Raw genomic sequence first — 22,684 nt, forward strand, 5'->3', positions numbered from 1 at the left:
TCACTGTCAGTGAATATCAGTGGGTGATTTTTTTTTTTTTTTTTTTTTTTTTTGCATGGAGGAATTTGGTTTCACACCTTTGCTTCCTCTACATTTCCATGTCAGATGCAATTCTGTCAGACTGTCCCTCTGCTGCCATCTGTCAGCAGCAACAACGAAAAATTCTTGGGAAGTTTCAGCTCTACCACCATACTACCAACATCCGCCTCTGATTTCATGAACCATCATAATAAATAATAGCATAATAAAAGAGAAGACATTTTTGGAGCAGCCCTTGTATATTCTAGTGACACATCACTTATAACATGCAAGCAAAAATAACAGCTTGTGAGAGACCTCAGTCTTGTGTTTCTATAGTTCTGAAATACAATTAAGATAGATTCATGTTCCCACTGAAAAAGAATGAATTACAGCAAATGACAGCCAGAATAAAATAACAGAGTTTGTAAAATTAAAGCCTAGCTCCACAAGAATGAATACAAGAATTGAAATGAAATAGTCATGAAGAAAGCCATTATTGTATCACAAGATTCTTTTTTAACATAACTTTTCACCCCTTTTTTTTTTTCTTTAAAAAAAGTAGTATCTCAATCCTTAGTATTAGGCATACATTCTTTCCAGGTTAGGAAAAGATTCTTTACCAGAAGGCAGTGAACATGGAACATGCTGTCCAGAGCAGCGGTTGCAGCCCTGAGCTGTCAGAGTTCAGGGGGTGTTTGAACAGCGCTCTCAGATACAGGGTTTGATTTTGGGTGCTCCTGTGTGGAGTCAGCAGGTGTCAATGGTTTACAGGCTGGTTTGGCCCAGTTCCATGACTAGCGGGGTGGAGGGATTTCGCAACAATCTGCACCTCTGGAAAAAAGGAACAGGGAATATGCAAGATAACACACTATAATACAATATAATCAGAATTGAAGCTAATAAATCAAATATAATGAGAGAGAGAATGTCTGAAAGGTGGATAGGCCTCACCATAATGCTGAGGTGAGATGCGCAGTCCAGTTGAGCAGCAGGGAGATGGGAGAAGAGCCAACAGAGAAGAGCCGACAAAGAAGAGCGCTTCAGGTGACCTTGCCAGGAGTTATATCTCCTCTCCGTGACCACAAAGTCCCCTGGGGAATGTAGTTCTTCTCTTCTGGGCAGGTACCCAGAATTTGAGCATTAATAGTTAAACTCCAAGTGCCCCACATGATGTTATGATGTGGAATACTGATAACCAAAAATCATAAAACCATGACAGCAAGTGGACTCAGTGGTCCTCGTGGACCTCTTCCACTTGGGATACTCCATGATCTGGTGATGCTGATTATATGATATTTTTTTCTTAAACAGAAACCAATGTCATTAAAAAGGATAACCAAATATGTTTTGCTTCTGTGTAGCCAGTGCAGAACATAAGGATTCCTTCCAAAATATAAATTCATTTAGGATGAATATAGTAAAAAAGATTAGTGTTGCTTATGCAGACATAAACTGTGGGAAATATTTCAAAATCCCCTATAAAGCAAACTATTCCTGATTCTTCTTTATCATTTCAACCTTCGGCATTACGAAGGGCAATCATAAGTGTAATTCCTGTTTAACTCATTATTTCTGGTGTCCATAATTCCACTGTTGAGTTTCTGAGCACATTAGTTTCACTCTTCAGAACTGATGAACAGTGAAGGAAAGAAAGGTTAGCTACCCTGCTGCAGGCAGTGTTTCTCCGCTTAACCTAAGTTTTTTTGGGGATTTCATTACAGAAAACCTATCTCTCGTACATTTTGTATGAGTTAGATACCTAATGCAGGTTCCTACATTTTGTTCTGAGCACCGAATAGCTCCAGGTCTGTGGATTTCACAGCCTCTCTGGGTACCCTGATCTGGGCTTCAACAGCTCCCATGGTAAAACAAATAATTCTGATATTTAATCAAAATTTCATATGTTCTAGTCTGTGTCTGTTGCCTCTCACCGTATGACTGCATACCTCCAAGTATATACCTCTGTCTTTTCTGTATCTGCAGATAATTCAGCTCTGCTTGCAGAATCATCTTGTTGGATTTATTCTCAGGTGTCCACTTATTTCTATAAAATACTGGGTGAAGCAGAGCCACCAACTGCCCATGTATATCTAAAAGCACATTTTTATGTTCACATTACAATTTGTGGGGTTCTGAGACTTGATTCATTTACTCACAGATGTAAGTGAATGCACTGCACTCTTGCATGTAGGAGAAATCCATGAGGATCTAACAGATGGGAGACAGGACTTGTGGAAGATCTCTGTACAAGGATGGCAACAGGAGACTAGTTAGAACACCCCACAGCATCTCACATTATGGTAACCATTTCCTGGCTACCTGAAAACTCGTTACATGACTATTTCCTTTTTCACTTGAGGGGAAACTATGGAAACCTTTTCCCCTTTCTGCTACTTCTCCTTCTCTGTGCAGTAATATGTCAGCCTGCTGTCACGATTCAATTATCACCTAATTGGAAATGTGCTTGATTATGAATTGCAAACTTTATTAAAATTAATTTAAACATAAATAGCAGTTCAGTAATGTACAATGATGTCATTCAGTGTAACTAGCAAAGATGCTTTTTCCATACTTCACCAATGCTTATTTCAAACCAATGAGAAACTATTTTGTTAAATATTTTATCAAAATCTAATGAAAAGTGCAAGTCCTTCCTTGCACCCAGTTTTTGTAGTATGTGAAGTGCACACTGTACACTTTTTCTTCCCTTTTATGTTAGGTTTAATCACTCCTTGCTTTCCTATCTTTCTTTGGCCATCTTTTTACAAATACACACATGTAATACATCTACTTGAATATAACCATACATTTCTCTTCTGCAGTGTGTACAACAATACATCATCTCATTAAGTGATTTGAGGAGAACATAATGAGCATCGTTGAAATGTAAGCTTTATTGTATATAGGAGCTGAAGTCTTCATAACTATCTTTGTCTGTCTTTCTTGACTAGTGGGATTAATTATATATCTCACAGATGCCTGTCATGCACTCTGTTTATGCTATAGGGAAATGAAATAGGCTAGTTAATTTTCTTTTATTCTGTTAAAATGCCAAGGTTTAATTAAACTGCTTCAGCTTAAGTATTGCACAGCTACTTTCAGCTGTCATGAAGCATACTAGAAATTGATTTGCCATTGCCTACATGCCCAAGAATGCATTCAGCAGGCATTGTAATTTCACTCAAAATTGTTTTTATTAATCATAGCTGCTTTCCAATTTATAAAATTTGTATGAGAAACGGTGTATTAAAATAAGTTTCATCCATATGTTCAGGGAGTAAAAACAATGTAGGTGCCAGATAGCTGAAATTTACATTCAGTTTTGAATAACAATTGTCTTTTTTTTTTCTTTTATATGAGTAAGATCTTTACAGCAATGAAATTTCATGCATTCTTGAAGATTTTATATAATTATTTCAGCTATAAAATGACAATTAGGCAGTGCTTTGAATTAGCAAGGCAATTACAAAGCCGTAAAGCCATCATTTTTACAGTTACAGTTTTTACATGATAAATAAAAGCATAGCAACAGGCAATGAAAAATAACCACCCACTTGAAACAATACTTATTTATATCTAATGTATAATAGCCATAATCCAGAGTATTTTCAGAATTGTTGGCAAAAGTGGCAGTAAGCTTGCCTGCTTCAAGTACTCCACACCTAGCCTGGTATCCAGTGATTTCAAAAGATCCAGTAGCCATTGTAAACAACAGAAAGCAGCAACTTCTGAACCTGTATTTCCATTTAAAAAGCACAAAACCTAAATGTACAAGGAAACTTGAGACCTATAGCATTTAGTTTCTATTGCTGTGACTAAAGGAAATTCTGATGCCAGGAAGCCATAAAAATTCTGATATTTTTAGTAAAGATACTGATGGCAGTTGATGCTACCCTATAATTTACTTCTGGGTAAAATGTTTTATTGGAGTTGTCAGGTCAAAATACCTGATTCAAATCTGATAGAAGCTAACTTGAACGTCTCTTTTCTATTCAGTTCCCTTCAGCTGAAAATTAGACTAGTAATTCTTTTGAAACACTGAGCTTGGATCCCTTCCCACTGGTAGTTTGTGCCACCTACCTTAGTTGCTCTCTTGCTTGTCATACAAGCAGACTTTTTTTTTTTTTTTTTTTTTTTTTGACTACTCCTTTCTTCTCTAAGTATTAAGCAAGTAACCTGAGTCTGTAGTTTCCAACTAGCAAAAATTTATAAATTGAGAATTGAGCTTTCACGAGTCTCCAAGAAGGGATGGATGTGAAGTCAGTGCACACCTCTCTCTGAGAGTGATACCAAGGACTACAAATACAAGCAGAACATTACTTGATGACAATTTCACCAAAACATGACAATAGAAAAAATGAATTTCAACAAACTGAATGTGGAGTTCTAGAATGTAGTTCATGTTAATACGTAAAGGACAGTGAACTAAATCTTTAGGAACTACAGCAATAAACTACTTTATGCTATTAATATGAAGGGCAGTAATCCAACATAGTTCATCTGTGTTTCCCCCCAATTTTTTTAAACGGGTGTTGAGATATTAAAGTAATCACAGTTACAAAAAAATTGTTGTATAGTATTTTTTATTTGAAGAACCAAGTGAAATAAATGGTTCTAAATATCCAATGTCATTTTGGCAGGAGGAGTAGGAGATAAATCATAACATGGTGTAAACTGGCATGGATCCTTTCCTCTTACTGGTTGTGATGTTGATGAGGATCTGGACCATAAACTTTAGATACAGAGAGTTAAATAGGAAAGAAAAACTTTACTTTCATGCACATTCATCAAACACTCTTGTGATATTTCATTTAAAATAAAAAATTCAGCTGATATAACACACCATAGAATCTCTAAGTAAAATTCTCATCATAGTTGTGTTGTTTCCGGAACAGTGGAGATTCTTGCATTTTAATTTTCCAAGGTTTGTCTACCACACTTGGTTTATTCTAAAAGTGCACACTGTGAAGCTGAAAATACTTTTCTGGGAGATTACCTTCACTTTTTCCCTTTGCTTCAACTGTCGTCTGCCTCAAATACAGTAAGTGACATTATTTCATACTCTTTCATGCAGGGATGCACTTAATAGGCTCACAGGAAAAGTGATCATTAGATGACTGACTGTAGCTTGATTGCCTCTGGATAACTCTCACAGGTTTATTTCTTCATTTTAGCAAGGAATGGGAGCTACCATACCTCACACTGCAGATTTATGAATCCAACTTCCACCGGTTTCGGAAAATATCCATGTAGCAATAAAATGGCTGGTGCTTGCATATTCATAGATCACTCCTTAAATAAAAAAAAGAACAGAGCATGGGAGAATCAGACATGGAATATAGTGGAGTTTGATAATTCTTAAGAAGATAAATGCCACCAAAAGAAAAAAAAAAAAGCCTTTTATTTGGAGTATTAAAGGAGAAAGATGATGGCAAAAAAAGTATGCTGATTAGTAGAATTTATTTACTCATTCATTATTCTTTCATTTATTTGTTTGATAAAACCTTTAGCCAAGTATAAGTGATTCTAGAATGAGTAGATAGAATTGACACCAATGACAACTTGTGTTCTCCCATCTCCTTACAGGGTAGCAGCACTATCACAGAATCACGGAATCGTAGGGGTTGGAAGGGACCTCCAGAGATCATCAAGTCCAACTCCCCTGCCAAAGCAGGTTCCCTACACCAGGTCGCACAGGTAGGCGTCCAGGCGGGTCTTGAATATCTCCAGAAAAGGAGACTCCACAACCTCCCTGGGCAGCCTGTTCCAGTGCTCCGTCACCCTCACCATACAGAAATTCTTGCGCACATTTGTGCAGAACTTCCTGCACAAATGCTGCAGTTTGTGGCCATTTCCCCTTGTCCTGTCTCCACATGCTGCTGAAAAGTCTCTGCCCTCGCCACTCTGCACCCCACACCTTAGATGTTTATAGACCTGGATCAGGTCCCCTCTCAGTCTTCTCTTCTCAAGGCTAAACAGACCCAGTTCACTTGGCCTTTCTTCACATCAGGCCCTTCACCATCTTTGTGGCTCTCCGCTGGACTCTTTCCAAGAGATCCCTGTCTTTGTACTGGGGAGCCCAGAACTGGACACAGTATTCCAGATGAGGCCTCACCTGGGCAGAGTAGAGGGGGAGGATCACCTCCCTCGACGTGCTGGCCACGCTCTTTTTAATGCACCCCAGAATGCCATTGGCCTTTTTGGCCACAAGGGCACACTGCTGGCTCATGGCCAATCTGCTGTCCACCAGGACACCCAGGTCCCTCTCTGCAGAGCTCCTCTCCAGCAGGTCATCCCTCAACCTGTACCGGTGCATGCAATTATTTCTCCCCAGATGCAAGACTCTACACTTGCTTTTGTTAAACCTCATCTGGTTTCTTACTGCCCAGCTCTCCAGCCTGTCCAGGTCTTGCTGAATGGTAGCACAGTCTTCAGGTGTGTCAGCCAATCCTCCCAACTTCATATCATCAGCAAACTTGCTGAGGGTGGCCACTATCCCCTCATCAAGGTCACTGATGAAGATGTTGAACAGGACCGGACCCAGCACCGACCCCTGGGGAACACCGCTGGTTACAGGCCTCCAACCAGACTCTGCACCACCAACGATGACCCTCTGTGCTCTGTCAGTCAGCCAGTACTCAACCCACCTCACTGTCCACTCATCTATCCCATATTTCCTCAGCTTTGTTATAAGGATGTTGTGGGAGACAGTATCAAATGCCTTGCTGAAATCAAGGTAGACTACATTCACTGTTCTCCCCCCATCCACCCAGCCAATGACAACATCGTAGAAGGCTACCAGGTTGGTCAAGCACGACCTCCCCCTGGTGAACCCATGCTGACTACTCCTGATAACCTCCTTTTCTTCCAGTTGTCTGGAGATGGCATCCAGCACAATCTGTTCCATCACCTTTCCAGGGACAGTGGTGAGGCTGACTGCCTGTAATTACCTGGATCTTCCTTCTTGCCCTTTTTGAAGACTGGAGTGACATTGATTATCCTCCAGCCTTCAGGCACCTCCCTCATTCTCCAAGACCTCTCAAAGATGATAGAGAGCAGTTCACCAATCACCTCTGCCAGCTTCCTCAGCACCCATGGATGCATCCCATCAGGTCCCATGGATTTATGAACATTGGTATTGCCTAGGCGCTCTCGGAATACCTCTTTCCTGGCTAAAGGGAAGTCTCCCATTCCCCAGACCCTCTCACTAACCTCCAGGGTCCGGGATTCCCAAGGGAGAGCTTTTTCACTGAAGACCCAAGCAAGGAAGGCATTCAGTATCTCCGCCTTCTCAGCATCCCCTGTTACCAGAATACCCCCCTCACTTGGTAGGAGAGCCACATTCTCCCTAGTCTTTTACTGTTAACATACTTTAAAAAGCCATTTTTATTATCCTTTATCACCTTTGCCAGATTCAATTCCAGGCGGGCGTTAGCCTTCCTTGTCGCATCCCTGCAGGCCCTGAAAAATTTCTATATTCTTCCCAAGTGGTCAGACCCTTCTTCCACATTTCATGGACCTTTTTCTTCCCTTTGAGTTTATGCATGAGCTCCTTGCTCATCCACACAGGTCTCCTGCCACCCTTTCCTGATTTCTTGCTCACAGGGATGCACTGATCCTGAGCTTAGAAGAGCTGTTTAAATGCCGACCAGCTCTTGCAGGCCCCCATAACTTCTAACTCCCTAGCCCACGGGATAGCTCCAAGTAGGTCCTGGAAGAGATCAAAGTTGGCTCTCCTAAAGTCCAGGGTAGCAATCTTACTTTTTGCTTTGCTTCTTCCACTCAAGATCTTGAACTCCACCATCTCATGGTCACTACAACCCAAGCTACCCCCGACATTTACTATCTTGACAATCCCTTCCTTATTAGCAAGAATAAGGTCCAGCAACACCCTCCGTTTGTCAGTTCCTCCACCACCTGCATCAGAAAGTTGTCTTCAACACATTGCAGGAACCGTCTGGACTGCATGTGCCTGGCCATGTTGCTTATCCAGCAAATATCTGGATAATTGAAGTCCCCCACATGCACCAGCGCCTGGGATTGTGACACTACTTCCAGTTGCTTATGGAAGGCCTCATCAACCTCCTCCTCCTGATCAAGGGACCTGTAGTACACGCCCAGAACGGTGTCACCCATACCAGCCTGCCCTTTGATTATCACCCACAAGCTCTCCACTGCTACATCACTCTCCCCCAGGAGGAGTTCAATATATTCTAACTGCTCTCTCACATAAAGAGCAACTCCACCACCCCACCTCACCAGTTGATCTTTCCTAAAAAGCACATAGCACTACTTTGTCAGTGTTACAAAAAAGTAATCCTAGCAACACTATTTTGTGTTCTTGTCTCATGCCCATTCCCACCAAGACAAGGCCTGAGTGGGTTAGCACTTCTGTCATTATGTTAGTGGTACAAACAGCATTACTAATGCATTGCAGCTTTAGTAGCTCTAGGGACAAACTGCAGCTTTACCAGTTTTATATTCCCAGGATGGAACAGGATATCTCTAGAGCAGAAAAAGTTGTTACACATATGGTTTTTCACGTAGTTTAGCCGTACTGAGAAATGGTTGAGAACTGACAGAGAGGATTGCTTCAGCTTGGTTCAGTTATGCTGAAGAAGGTATATCATGAGGATTATCCTGGCAGATGCTCTGTCTCATTATTTATAAAAATCTCATTAAATACATGCAGTAAAAGCAGACTCACAGTTAAATGGTCACATAGTACCTCTCACATCTGTAGTCTCTCTTTGGAGTTGGCTCCAAGTTAATTTATGAGAGCTGGGGAGTGAAGATGCGCAGTGCAGTACAGTTGCATCCTCATCCTGTTTTCCCAGGTGTTTTCTTTCTCTTAGTTTCAATCTGGATATATCATTGATGCCTCATCAAAGGTCATCACAGAAGCATGCTGCCACCTGTCTGTTATGATGAGACCAGATAAATTTTAAGATGAATTTTAATTCATTATAAAAAGTATTATCTGACTAATTACTGAACTTCGTGGCCTTAGAGGTCCCTTTTTATGAGTAACTCTTCTGTCACAGGGTTTGTGATGGAACATAGAGCAGTTCTCTGCATCACAGTGCCTTTCAAGATGTTGTAATGATGCTGATTGTAGCTGACATCTTGATCCCATTTCAAATTTTCTGTGATGCACATTTAATAATTACCTGATGACAAAGGTCTCCTCATAGCAGACTTTGTTTGTTTCCCTAGACTTAATCAAAATCACACACAAGGTACATTCAGCTGATATCTTGTCCTTTATCATTTGGAATTTATAGAGGTAATGATGCATAGTGAAGCAGAACAGGCTGACATACTAATCACAAAAGAATAGTAGCCTATTCCCTGGAGAATATGGGGGTTATCTGGTCTTCCCATTTGTACTTGAAGTAATCAAAAGAATAGATTAGCCTATGTCAAGTCCTTGGCAAATAATTAAAAATGTAGAAGAAACTTGCAGGTCACGCAAGTTGAATACAACATATCTACTTGCAGAGAAGTTGTATGTCTTCATGCTTTTCTTGTACGTTTCATCCTCTAGACTATAACACTTCTGGGTTGAATATTGGTTTACAGTGTGAATGAGCCAGATAGGAGAAAAATTTCTTTGGTGTTCTTGACAAATTTCTTGAAATGTGAGAGTAGTAGAACCTCATATGACTTGGAAAAGGGAATATTAACAATTTTGATGCACAGATCTGTCCTAGTTTATAAAATTGATTTGGATTTATGTAGGTTGTCTGAGAACAGAGTGCGCAGGTCACTGATTGCATCCATAAAACAGGAAGCTTGCTATTTGGCAGAGGTGCATATAGTTTCTGTGTCCCAAATGACAAACATAATGATTAACTAAAAGAAAAAAGGAATAGAATGAATCTTGTAGTAAAGTAGGCAATACTAAATCGTGCAAAGAGCAACTGATTAATGTAAATGCATTCTAAGTAAATGATTGATTAACAAGAATGGCTAATACATGAATTAAGTACATTTTTCACTCAAAAACTCACATTTTTGAACTGTGCCCTCACATTTCAAAACTGTATAATTACAATGATTGTGTGTGTAAATCAGATAATGACATATACAAGTAGCCACTTAGATGCACAACTGTCCATTTGCATATAAATTTGCATGCAGTCACATTACAGTCTCATTAAGTATGGAACTTTGATTAATTATGTGGGCACAGTCACAGTCTCTGAAAGAAATAGAACCTCAGGTAAAAATAGCTTATAAGCATAATATAAGGTGCATAAGCATCTCAAAACAAATTTAAAATTGCAACTTAATTCTAGCATATTGTAATCTCTATATGCGGGATTTTGCAGCTTTAATGTTTTTGTTACTGCTGTTATTTTTTTAACACTGCTTTTAAGTTATGTAAATTAGTATTTATGCTGAACCATACATATAAACATTATTTTATACATGTGAGTAGATTTTTAATGTGAGATCACATCCTTGAGATTTTGAAATCTAATGTCATTCAGATTACAATCATCAATTGGGGAAATACTAACTCTTTTTCAAAAAGAGTGATTTTTTCAAAAGCAAATAGATAACTTTGAAGCCTGTCTCATTTTCACAAAGTGACTTAGTTATTTAGAATCCAATGACAGTGAGTGTCATTATAGCTAAGATTCTTGAATCCTTTGCATATCTCTGAAGATTCTGTGCAAATCTCAGTGTTCTAAAATTTCTAAGGAATATATTTTGGTAATTGTGTAAATGCTTAAAATATACAGGAGTGATTAATGAGAATTTAATGTTATTTGGCATATAAATTTCTCATGGCTGCATCCATCTACATCTTAATGTCTTTGCAAATCTGGCCTTAAATCACTTTTCAAAAGACTGTGTCTTAAAATTCCAGGTAACCTAGGTCCTTTAGAGTGCTAAATCAATATATTATTTCAGCACATTTTAACATTTTTCATCAATCAACCATCACAAAGTGCATAAATTAGTTTTGAAATCTTGATCTTTAATCTTTCCTGTAACCACTTTAGCACAAAGACCTTTGGAGAAAAATGCAGAAAAATGAGGTCCTAGTTTATAACTGATTTTTCTTTAACCCATAAATATTCTCGTATTATATCATTTATGATTATAAAATGCATTCTGAAGTGTTACTGAGGAAGTGTCCCACATGTCTGGTGATTAACCCAGGTACTACTTTCATTCTGTACGTGCTTTTACAACAGATTTTATTTTCTCCCTTTCTTTTCCACAATAAAACTTTAGAGTCTACTGTTGGAGTGGAAAGCTGTAAGACTTCTGTGGATGCCTGGAACTATTAGTTTAAGTGTCATGACAGCTTGGATGCTCTTGCCTCAGTTAGAAATTAGAAGGGGCTGTTGGATAAATAGTCTTTCAGGGTTTACAGCTGTGATATATAGTGTCTAAAACTCAGTGAACCCTAAACCCCTTTGCCAGCTGTTGCTCTTGAATAGCTTTGAAAAAGAACATTACATTTTAGAAGTGAAAAGACAGCTTTGTTACCTTTTAATGATGTAATACATCTGAGAAGAATAAAATGTTTGAGTAAACTTTTTTTCAATAAGATTTTTTTGATGAACTTGACTTCTGTTCAAAAATGGGGGAAAAAGCCTCTTTGTTTTAGCCCATGAAAATCTGAACATATAGTTTGGCTTTGTTTCAACCTTGTGAAAGCTTTTGAAAGGAGGTCTGGTGTTTCTAACCACTGAATCATAGAACAGCTGAGGTTGAAACATACCTCTGGAGATCATCTAGTCCAACAGATGCTTAGCAGAGCCAGCTGCAGCAGGTCACTCAGGGCCATTTCCAGTCAGGTTTTGAATATCTCCAAGGACAGAGACTCCACAACCTTTCTTGGCAATGTGTTCCTGTACTTGATCACCTTTGTGATAAAAAGTAACATTCAAATGTTTTAATGGAATTGCTTGCATTTCCTGTCACAGCGGACCACTGACTGGATAGCTCTCTTGTTCTCTTCCCCCCTCGTGTCACTGTATCAAGATTCCTCACGAACGTCCTCTTCTTGAGGCTAAACATTTGCTCCTTGCATGTCACATGCTTCAGTCCCTTACTCATATTTGCAGCTCTTCATTGAACTCACTCTATTATTTCCACAAATTTTTTGTACCAGGTAGCCCAGCACTGACACTGCCCTCCAGATGTGGCCTCCATACTGCCAAACAGGAGGGAAGGATCATCAACCTGGACTTTCTGACAGTTTTTTCTTTAATACTTAACAGGATGCTCCTGATCTTCTTTGCTGCGAGGATGCATCACTGGCCCATTTCCCCAGCCTGTTGTGGTCTGAATGGTAGCACAGCTATCTATGCATCAACCTTTCCTCTTAATTTTGTGTCAAAGGGTGCAAGCTGCCCTATTGTTCTGCTCATTAATGAAGTTACTAACCAGTATTGACTTGGTACTTACTTCTGGATTACTCCACTAGTGTCTGGCCGCCAGCTAGATTTCCTGTCACTGATCACAAGACACTGAGACTGTCAGTTTATCAAGTTTTCAGTTCACCTTACTGTCTACTTATCTAGCCTGTGCTTCATTAGTTTTTCATGAGAATGTTAAAGGACACAGTACTGAAATGCTTGCTCAAGTCAAGAAAAATAGTATACAATTCCTTGTCTACTAAGATATTCATTTCATCAGTCAAAGCTGTCACATTGTTCAGGCATGATATTCCCTTTGTAAATCCATGTTTACTACTCCCAGTCACATCTAGTCCAATATCCCTGCAATGAACTGGGACCTCAACAGCTAGATCAGGTTACTCAGAGCCCCATCCAGCCTGACCTTGAATGATTCCAGGAATGGAGTCATGTGGATATCATTTATGAATATTTTAAAGAGTGCTGGTCCCAGTACTGACTGCTGAGGGACACCCTTGTCACTGATCTCCATCCAGACACTGAGCCATTGACCACCACTCTCTGGGTACAATCTCGCAACCAGTTCCTTGTCCATCAAACAGTCCATGCATTGAATTCATATTTCTCCTATTTGGGGAGAAGGACGTTGTGGGGGACCATATCAAAGGTCTTGCAGAAGTCCAGCTAAATTACACCAGTATCAATTTTTCTAATCATGCATGCACTCCTCCATAGAATATGACTGGATTGGTCAGGCAAAAGTCCAGGAGCATGATCCTTGGTTTTATTTTGCCTTTCTTACTCTTTCAGGAGTTTCTGAAAAATCATCTTTTTTTTTTTTTCTTTTTCTTTTCTGTAAAGAACCATATTAAATAGGTCCTAAAGCTCAGTTACACCTTCAGTTAATTCTAACACAGTATTGATGAAATATTAAGTATATAACAGCAATTATCTACTTTTTAATACAGAAAATAAAAGATGCTTAGTATTGCTGATTCTTGGAAAACTTATGATAAAATCATATAACATCAATAGAGGGAAAAAAAAAGAAAAAAGAGAGAAGTAATAAACCAGCAGAATAGATGCTGTGTTAAACATTATTGTTGGCAGAGACTTTTAAGCTTGTAATAATTAATATTATCCCCATGTGCAATACTAGAAGGAAATGTCTGAGGCTTTAAAGGAGACATAAAAGGTTATTTTGGTTCTTCATGAATGTCAGTTTTTAATAGAAAACAAATGAAAATCACTGGGTACAAAGAAAAATATTCAACATTTTAAATGCATTTGACTTTGTGGTAAATAGAGTTAAGTATATATAGTAAATGGCAAGACCTCTACGTTTGCTAGTTGTTTGAAACAGAACTGTATACATATTTAATATGATACAAGACTGCATATTTTAATGGAAAAATAGAGACTAAAAATAATGATAATTAAACATCAATGTTAAAGCATGTGCTTGAGAAAATCTTGAAAACTTCATAAAGATATCCATTTTCCTGTGCTACACATAGATACCTACAATATGTACCTTCAGTATGTACACTAAATTTGTTTATGTCCTTTTGCTTGGCCCAAATGACCTGTGAATCCCACTTTTCATTTCTTGTGCATAGGAATAGGTGACTCATACATTCCTGAAGCATTATGGTAGTTCCTGAATTAATTGAAAGTACAAGGTTTAATTTAAGAATATCCATAATATAATAAAAACTAATTTGCATTAATATAATGAGATGTTTAGTATAAATTATTCCAGTGAGAGCAGCTATGAAAATTGTTTTGAAGGATTTATTTTCCACTTACAAGCTTCTTTCTTAATGAGGATTACATCCTCAAAGGGGAACAAGTAATTGATAAAAATAGTTTTTTGCCTTTCAATAATATTTTCAGTTCCATTATCTTGTTCTAGACTAAGATGCTAAAGGTTTACAATTCAGGACAGTGAAACAATAACCATCCCTAAATCCTCACTGTAGGCCAAAGTTTTACACTGTTAACTACCTGCCTTATAAAACTCACCTAACAGAGTTGTTCAAGGTCTCAGAATTTCCTTATCTGCTTTGTTCAATTCAATGGAAGCAGATTTCATTTCATTCTCTTATACAATGAAAACAAATCTCCGAATTTGCCACATGCTAGTGGTTTTATTAATATTGTAGTAAAATAGTTTACAACCCAGTGACAAAGTTTGACTGCTGTCAGTGTGAAATTTGCAGCAAATATAAAAAGCAGCCCTCGTGATGTTTATTAATGTACTTAATACCTCTTGGGTACAACCATAGTCAGTTTTGCTCACATCTGTGCTGACATGCATTCTGCAGCTTGTCAGCCATCCACCTTGCACCATCGTGATGATACTGTCAGGAACTCAGTGTTCTGAAAGCCTGTGCTTAGCTGAAGCAAATGATACTGTTCTTTTAACCACTTGGCACCAATTGTCCCAGTCTTGTAAAGGGATTGGAGCCAATCTGCAAGGGCTGCAAGTCTCTACTGGTGAAAATTACACTGGTATAAAATAGGACTTAGTTTTGAAATGAGTTTCTATGTTCACGCTATCCCATTTGCTCTGATCCTCAGTCATGTCTTACACTGATGCTTATGTGCTCTCTGTGCACCTAATAGAGAGATCTTGTACCTGCTCTGCTCCATCCACGTCCTCCATCATTGTCTTTGGCAGCTGAGCCATTCAGCTCACAGTAAAACACTTCAGGTACTGTGGTCAACCTGGATGCTGAACCTGGCTTCTGCATTCTTCCTCCTTTCTTTGAGGGCTGCGTGAGTGGTCCAACTGTTGTCTACGTGAACATTTTCTGCTGATGCAATGTAAGCTGTAGTGAGAGAGAAGTTGCAGATACCTCCTAGGAGGGCAGGGAAAAACGATTCTGGATGAGATCAGTGGTACAGGCCGAGAAAGAGAAAGGAAAATTTAACTGTTTTTTTTTATTTTTCTTTAACCATATGTAAAATATAGCATTGTGTTTTGTCTTTGTTCAGAGAAGGTGAAAGATACTTTCTTCAAGTCTAACATTCAGAATAAAGCCTTCCAATTAATTTGACTTAGTGCTACATTGTATCTGGTGTTGTGAGATAATTAACATTGGTGTTTAGAAATATCATTTATTTTGGGTCATGCCTTCTAATATAACGTAGTTAGTTAATGAGAACAAATAGGAAAGCTTCTTTCCCTAGCTTTTGCTTTAGTCTGCAAGAATCAAAGCAACATCTTTTCCTCATTAATTACCCAGCTAAAGAAAGACAACAACAAAAAATAAACAACAACAAAATACAGGAACGTGATAAGGTCTTTTTAAGAAATGAGATCAATGCACACATGATACATTCCATGTATGATACCATTCCATGTAGATTCAAGCTACCTCCACATATCTGGCCTGTGATTTTGAGAGTGGAATGCTGGCTCTGATCTATTTATGCTGCTGAATTGTATGATGTTAGAGGACTGGTAGTACTCTGTAGAGACAGAAAATGATATCCAAATTTCAATCAAGTTTGAATATGGCTGACAACTTTTAGATTAAAATAATAATAATAACAATAACAATAATAATAATAATAATAATAATAATAATAATAAAATTATTATTATTATTGTTGTTGTTGTTGTTATTATTATTATTACAAGAATATAGTAAATAAATAATAATTATTATTGCAAGAATTCAGGTTCTAAACTCAGTTGTACAGGAAATTAACTTAGCAGTTCCTTCCAAAGTCTTGCCTTCCTATACTGATGGCTCACAACCGTGCTATGTTGCTATGTTTTGTTGAATTGATATTTCAAAGCTGAATGCTTTTCAGTAGGACATAAAGAGAATGCCTCACATTCCAAAACACATACTTAGAAAGTTATTTTCATTCGAAACTCAGGAAACTCAGCAAAAGACTTCAAATACTTATGGCCTCTTAAAATACATATGTATGCACACACACAAAATCTTTGAAACATTTTATTTTTAATTTTCAAGTAAATGTACTTTATTAGCATTTGTCTAAACAGATTAAATTAGCTATCTACATATCGTGGTGCAGAAGCTTATTTATTGGATAATTTAGATTTAACCCTATTGCTAAGAATTACTTTCTTTCTATACATGGAAAAATCACAAGGCTTTCTATAGACTCCAGGTTAGTTTATTGCAGTTTTGAAGAATAACAGCAGATACAGTTCTGGGAAGGGGCAAACAGAGTGAGGGGTTAAAATAAGGACATCTTGAATGTTCATTTTTGAGAAAATGATTTCTAAAATTTGGAAGAAACCCAACACAAGCAAATTATTAAATGTCTTAGGGATATATAACAGGAAATTACAAACTGCTTAGTTTATGATCAGTTGTAACAGCTTGTAAAGAGAGATTAAATATGACTATAACATGTAAAGAGATGAAGATGGAGAGTCTTGTTTAAAAATAATGTCACCACCATTAAACAGACAGCGTTTCACATGAAAAACAGATTTTTCTATTTATAAGATTTTAAATGAATAGAAGCCAGAAAAAAAATATTGGTGACCAAAAACATATGCTTATTTTTTCAAAAACGATTTGCTTTTGCAGTATATGCTCCCTTTTAGAAATAAAGTATTATCTTCTTCTCTGTATTCACATTGTAGTGCGAACCTCTGATGTCAGTTCTCTGGGTGTAACATCAGTACTCTGGCTGTAAACTGTTGCTCAGTATTTGAAGACAATCCAAGCTCAAGAACTTGACTTGCCCTTTCAGCAGGCTGAAGAATTTTCTGGAATAAGTAACCATTTCAAAACAATATTTAGTTCCAGAGCAGGATTAGGTTGTTCACATTAACACTGATCATTTGAATCCTTTTGCCTTCTGATTGGTGTTTTCACTACTAACTTTCTTCAGAATGTATTCAAAAGAAAATAGAACAGTAGGAGGAGAGAATGATGCTATTTAAAACATGACTGGTCATTTGAAAGACTATTTTGTCTACTATTAAGCACAGTACTCTGCTTTCTACATTGTCCTGTTAAGTAATTTTATATGTTTGCTGGTAATAGTTAGCTCTTGACAAATTATTATATTAACTACACAATAGTTAATATTTATTAATAGTTAATAGTTAACTCAAATATTAACTACTCAAGAAGTCTGCAGGCTTTAAACGCATGATTACACTGCAGGGATGAGCCATGTCCATATTATTTTGACTTTTACACAATTGCTTAATGTAACATTGGCTAGACCTTTGGAGTTCTACAGTGTCACAGAATCAGAATGAGATCTTATAGCTGAAACCAGAAGAAACATCTGGAGGTCACCTGTTCTAGCAAGGGCACTCAGATCAGGGTGATTTCTGTGCAAAAGACTTACTTTTACCAAAGCAATTGGATTTTGAGGAAACTAATAGCAGTAACACGGTGCATGGATCCTAGATGGACTTTGATAGAAAAGACCTTTCTATTTAGAAAATTTTGTGTATTAAACACTAGGAAATTATCAAAATATCCTATCAATGAATACATCATTGAAATCAGTGTGAAATCTGGGGTCACCTAAAATCATTTCTGTTTTCCTCACTTTCAATGAGGATAAACATGATGAATTAGAAGTAAGTACATATGATTTAGCAGTATACTTTCTACAAGATTCAGACCTGTAAGTTACAAATAAGCTTTGAAATTTTACTGAGACGTCCATGAAATACATTGTGGCTATATGTAAATTATCTAGTGATTTTTTTTTTTTCTGGAATATAAATTATTCTATAATAAAGTACTAATTTAATTGAAAACTAATTACTAAAAACTGGTTGCTACTTCCATCACATTTCTAATGTCATTAAAGCCCATCTTTGACCTTATGCTTTGCTGCCTGGTACTTTTTTTCTCACAGAATGACAGTTAAAGCTTATGAAAAGATGAGTCATTTAAGAAAAGGAAAATTAAATGAAAAAGTAGGACTTCACACAGTTTTGCTTCCTTAGACATCAAAGATGAAGAGAAACTGTTTCAAAGCTTTCAAATAGCTAAATTATTCCCGCTGCAGTTTTTACTGATTCTTTATCATCTTATCTGTGAGATTTACATTAATCATAGCAGGAGGCTGAATTTTCAAGATGTAACCATGGTTAAGAGCATGGAGTTGTGAGGGGTAGTTCTTTAAACATCTGATTCTTCCCTGAAATAGTTGTTTAGCCTCTTTTTGTGGAATGAAGAACTAGTACTGGGAATTCATTCCACCTATTTTAGGCAGCTGCTGTGGGTAGAATTAAGGGATTGCCTCACATAGTGCTTTTCTACTGACCCAGAGGAAGCTTAGATAGGCCATGAAGGTATTAGAGGTTTAGCATGAGACACTAATTCTTACATCTGAAATACTGTACAACTTACTGGGGCATGCAGTACTGAAGAGCAAGAAGAAAATGCACAGGCAGTGGAAACAGGGACAGGTAATCTGTGAGGAGTATAGAGGTGCTGCTAGACTGTTTAGGGATGGGGTCAGGAAGGCCAACGCCCATCTGGAACCCCGTGGCAAGGGGTGCTAAGAAGAATAAGAAAGACTTCTGTTGGTACATCACCCAGGAAAGATCAGGAGAGCATACTCGCCATAGTAAGCAACATAGGAAGGCTTGTAACAATTAACAAAGAGAAGGCTAAGGTGCTCAACACATTTTTTGCCTCAGTCTTCACTAGTTACTGCTCTACACACAGCCCTTAAGTGGATGATTCAGGAGGTGGGAACCTGGGGAGTGATGCTGCTCCAGCTGTAAGCAAAGATCAGGTTTGTAACCACCTAAGGAACCTGAACATCCAGAAGTCTATGGGTCCTGATGAAATGCACCTGAGTCCTGAGTCCTGTGGAAATTGGCTGACTTAGTTGCCAAGGCACTCTTGATATTTGAAAAGTCATGGTGGTCAGATGAAGTCCCTGGTGACTAGAAAAAAAGGCAATGTCACACCCATTTTTAAAAAGGGTTGAAAGGATGAGCGTAGACCAGACAGTCCCACCTGTATACCAGGAAAGATCATGCAGCAGATCCTCCTGGAAGCTATGCTACGGCACATGGTAGACAGGGAGGTGATATGGGATAAACAACATGGCTTCACCTTGTCACTTTTTATGGTGATGTAACTGTGACAGAGAACAGGGGAAGAGCCATAGAGCCATCTAGACTTTAGTAAGGCCTTTGACATGGTCCCCACAACATCCTTCTCTCCTAATTGGAAATATACAGTTTTGACAAGTGAATTGTTCAGTGGATGAGGAACTGGATATGAGATTGTACCCAGAAAGTGGTGGTCAGTAGCTCAACGTCCAGGTGCAGATCAGTGTCAAGTGGTGTCCCTCACGGGTCAGTACTGGGATCAGTGGTCTTTAACATCTTCATCAATGACATCAACAGTGGGACTGAATGCACTCTCGACAAGTTTGTGGGTGATACCAAGTTGTGGGGTGCAGTTGACATGTCTGATGGATGGGCTGCCATCCAAAGAGATCTAGTCAGGCTCAAGCAGTGGGACCAGGAGAACCTCTTGAGGTACAACATATTCAAGAGCAAGGTCTTGTATCTGGGTTATGGCAGCCCTCACAAGTAATATGAGCTTGGGGATGTAAGCACAGAGCACAGCACTACTGAAAAGGATCTGGTAGATAGCAAGCTGGGCATGTGGCAGCAGTGCACCCTCACAGGCCAGAAAGTAAACTGTATCCTGGGCTGCATCCAAAGCAGCGTGGCCAGCAGGGTAAGGGAGGTGATCTTGCCTCTCTGTGCTTGCTCTGTGCTGGTGAAGCCTTACCTGGAGTACTGTGTCCAGATGTAGAGTCCTCAATATAAGAGAGACATGGACCTGTTGGAGCAAATCCAGAGAAATGCCACAAAAATGATCCACAGAATGCAGCACCTCTCCTATGAGTACAGGCTGAGAGAGCTGGGGCCATCCTACCTGGAGAAGAGAAGGCTTTGAGAGACCTGAGAGCAGCCTTTCAGTATCCAAAGGAGGGCATAAGAAAGAGAAACTCTTGAGCAGGGTCTTCTGTCATAGGAGAAAGGGAAATGATTTCAAACTAAAAGACAGGAGATTTAGAATGGATATGAGAGAAATTTTTTACTGTAAGAGTGGTGAGACACTGGAACAGTTTGCCCAGAGAGGTGGATGCCCCGTTGCTGAAGACATTCAAGGTCAGACTGGTTGGACCTGTGAGCAACCTGATGGAGCTGTAGGTGTCCCTCTTCATTGCAGGGGTGCTGGGCTAGATGACCTGTAAGGGTCCCTTCCAACTCAAACAATTCTATGATTCTATGACTCTATGATTTCCAAAGTCTCTGGTTATATTTCTTCAGCAGGAGCACATTTTTTCACTTACACATACCTCCTATTTGCGATCTAATCTCTATTGATACAAACTACATTGCCCCAAGTCCACACAAAGCTATGAGTCATTTCTGTCTGCTAAGGGATCAAGAGAAATCAAGCGGAGAACATCATATTCTGTTGGAATATTCCTGGAACTGATCTGTCACCTTTCTTTGTCCCTGGTTTTGTTGAGTTGAAGCCATGTGTTAGACATTTTGCTGTTTACATGGGAAATAAAAGGATACACACCTTTTGATATTGTTTAAGAAAAGCAGAACATGGATAGAGGCAGGCTAAATAAAACACCGTGTGTCCTTGTTCTCAAGGAGAAGGTGATCATTCATTCTCCAGAAAGCGGTGGCTTAGAGAGCTTGATATCATATGAAATATGTAATCTGAATCAGTGCTGAGTTCCATATAGTCAGTTGTGAAGATAATTCAGTACAATCAGAAATCTAAGCAGAATGTGGTTAAGCATGTCATTCAAACGAAACTTTCTAGTACTGATAGCATCACGTACTTGAAAGCATAGCACCTTGTTCAACATTAAGGGATGTATAAAAATAACTCACAGTATTTTTATGAAAAAATTTCAAATACTTTCAGTTGTCGGCCTTAGTAAGCAAAGTACATATTACAAATCTCTGAACACTGACATCTTTGTTGATGTTGCTGATGTAATGTCACCCCATTTCGGAAGTGGATGACAAATGAAATGTTTGATCATTGATCTCACTGCCCAATCCAGATCACGCAGTTCTGCAGCTGTACTATTAGTTCTACTCCAAACCACTGATTTCTCAAGAGAATTTTGTTCTTTCAGAATAACTGTCAGACTTAATTCCCAAAATTCAAGTTTCAGAGAATCCCTGGAACATCTCAGTAGGCCTTTCCAAATTCCATTGTTCAGCTTTGATAACATCGATATATGAGACAAAAGTCAACACCCAATACTTGATGCTGTGGTAAGGTATGAAAAAAAAAAACGAAACTCAGAATAAGTAATGATGACAGTTTTTCTCCTTTTCTTTAAATTTCTACTTTGTGTAAGACTTCAGATGTTCAAATGTGTACTAAATTTCAAAATACAGTCTTTAAAGAATACTGTCTGTTTATAGTATCTTAACACGTAGCCAGATAGAATAGGAATTTACAGTTACATCTCAGAGTTTAAAGTTTCATGTAATAAGAGGAAATTAAAAGCTGATGAGTTACTCAGAAAAAAAACCAAAACAAAGCAAAAAAAACCCACACCAGAATACTGCCATCTGGACAAGTAAAATAGTGTCAGAAATATCCAAGTATTTGTAAACAAAATAAGACTAATTAATTGTAAAAGACACAGTAATGCAAACTGCTAGCCCTATCTCCTTTTTCTTCCTGTATCTTTAATCACAGATTTCTTTTCCTTTGCTTACCAAAATCTGTCATTTTCTGTCCTAACTCTTGTAACAGAAATGGGTCCAAACATACTGCTTTAAGTAAACAAAGAAAAAACCTAAGTTCTAAAAATTCCTTACATAAAGAAAGTTCTTTGTATCTGCAGCATGCATACATGTTAAAGCAGAGAATTCAATTTTGCTAAGAAAAATTAATTAGCTTCTGATTTCAAATCCAATAATGACTAATAAGCTTGCACTAAAACTGTAAAATCTGTTCCTTTTTCATTTGCTGTAGCTTTTACCACCACTGCAGGAAGCTGGGAGTTTTGATAGCTTTCAGTGGAGTGTTAATCTTACCTCTTGCAGAAACTGTGATACTCTGGCTTCTCCATATTCAGAAAACTCCTTTGAATGTATAAATATTCAATATTCAGTGTTCCTTGTTTAGTCTTTTTTCATGTTTAAGGTATTATTCATAGCATCTTTTTCTTTTTTTTTTTGTCTGAAATTTAAAGTGAAAAATAAATGAAAATCAAAACTGGTGTACCATCCCTTCAAA

The 22,684-nt window shown here is 38.1% G+C and overlaps 1 long non-coding RNA gene across 1 annotated transcript; it reads left to right on the forward strand.

Annotated features, from left to right (window-relative positions):
• The first annotated feature begins 1,524 nt into the window (after positions 1-1,524).
• Positions 1,525-17,442, forward strand: LOC149920260 (uncharacterized). Its single transcript, XR_016463362.1, has 4 exons — positions 1,525-2,321; positions 2,844-2,907; positions 5,608-5,718; positions 17,041-17,442. It is a non-coding gene; the product is annotated as an uncharacterized LOC149920260 (long non-coding RNA).
• The last annotated feature ends 5,242 nt before the right edge of the window (positions 17,443-22,684 follow it).

Source organism: Phasianus colchicus, chromosome 1 (genome assembly GCF_987193195.1).
Source record: "Phasianus colchicus chromosome 1, bPhaCol1.hap1.1, whole genome shotgun sequence".
NCBI classification, from domain to species: domain Eukaryota; kingdom Metazoa; phylum Chordata; class Aves; order Galliformes; family Phasianidae; genus Phasianus; species Phasianus colchicus.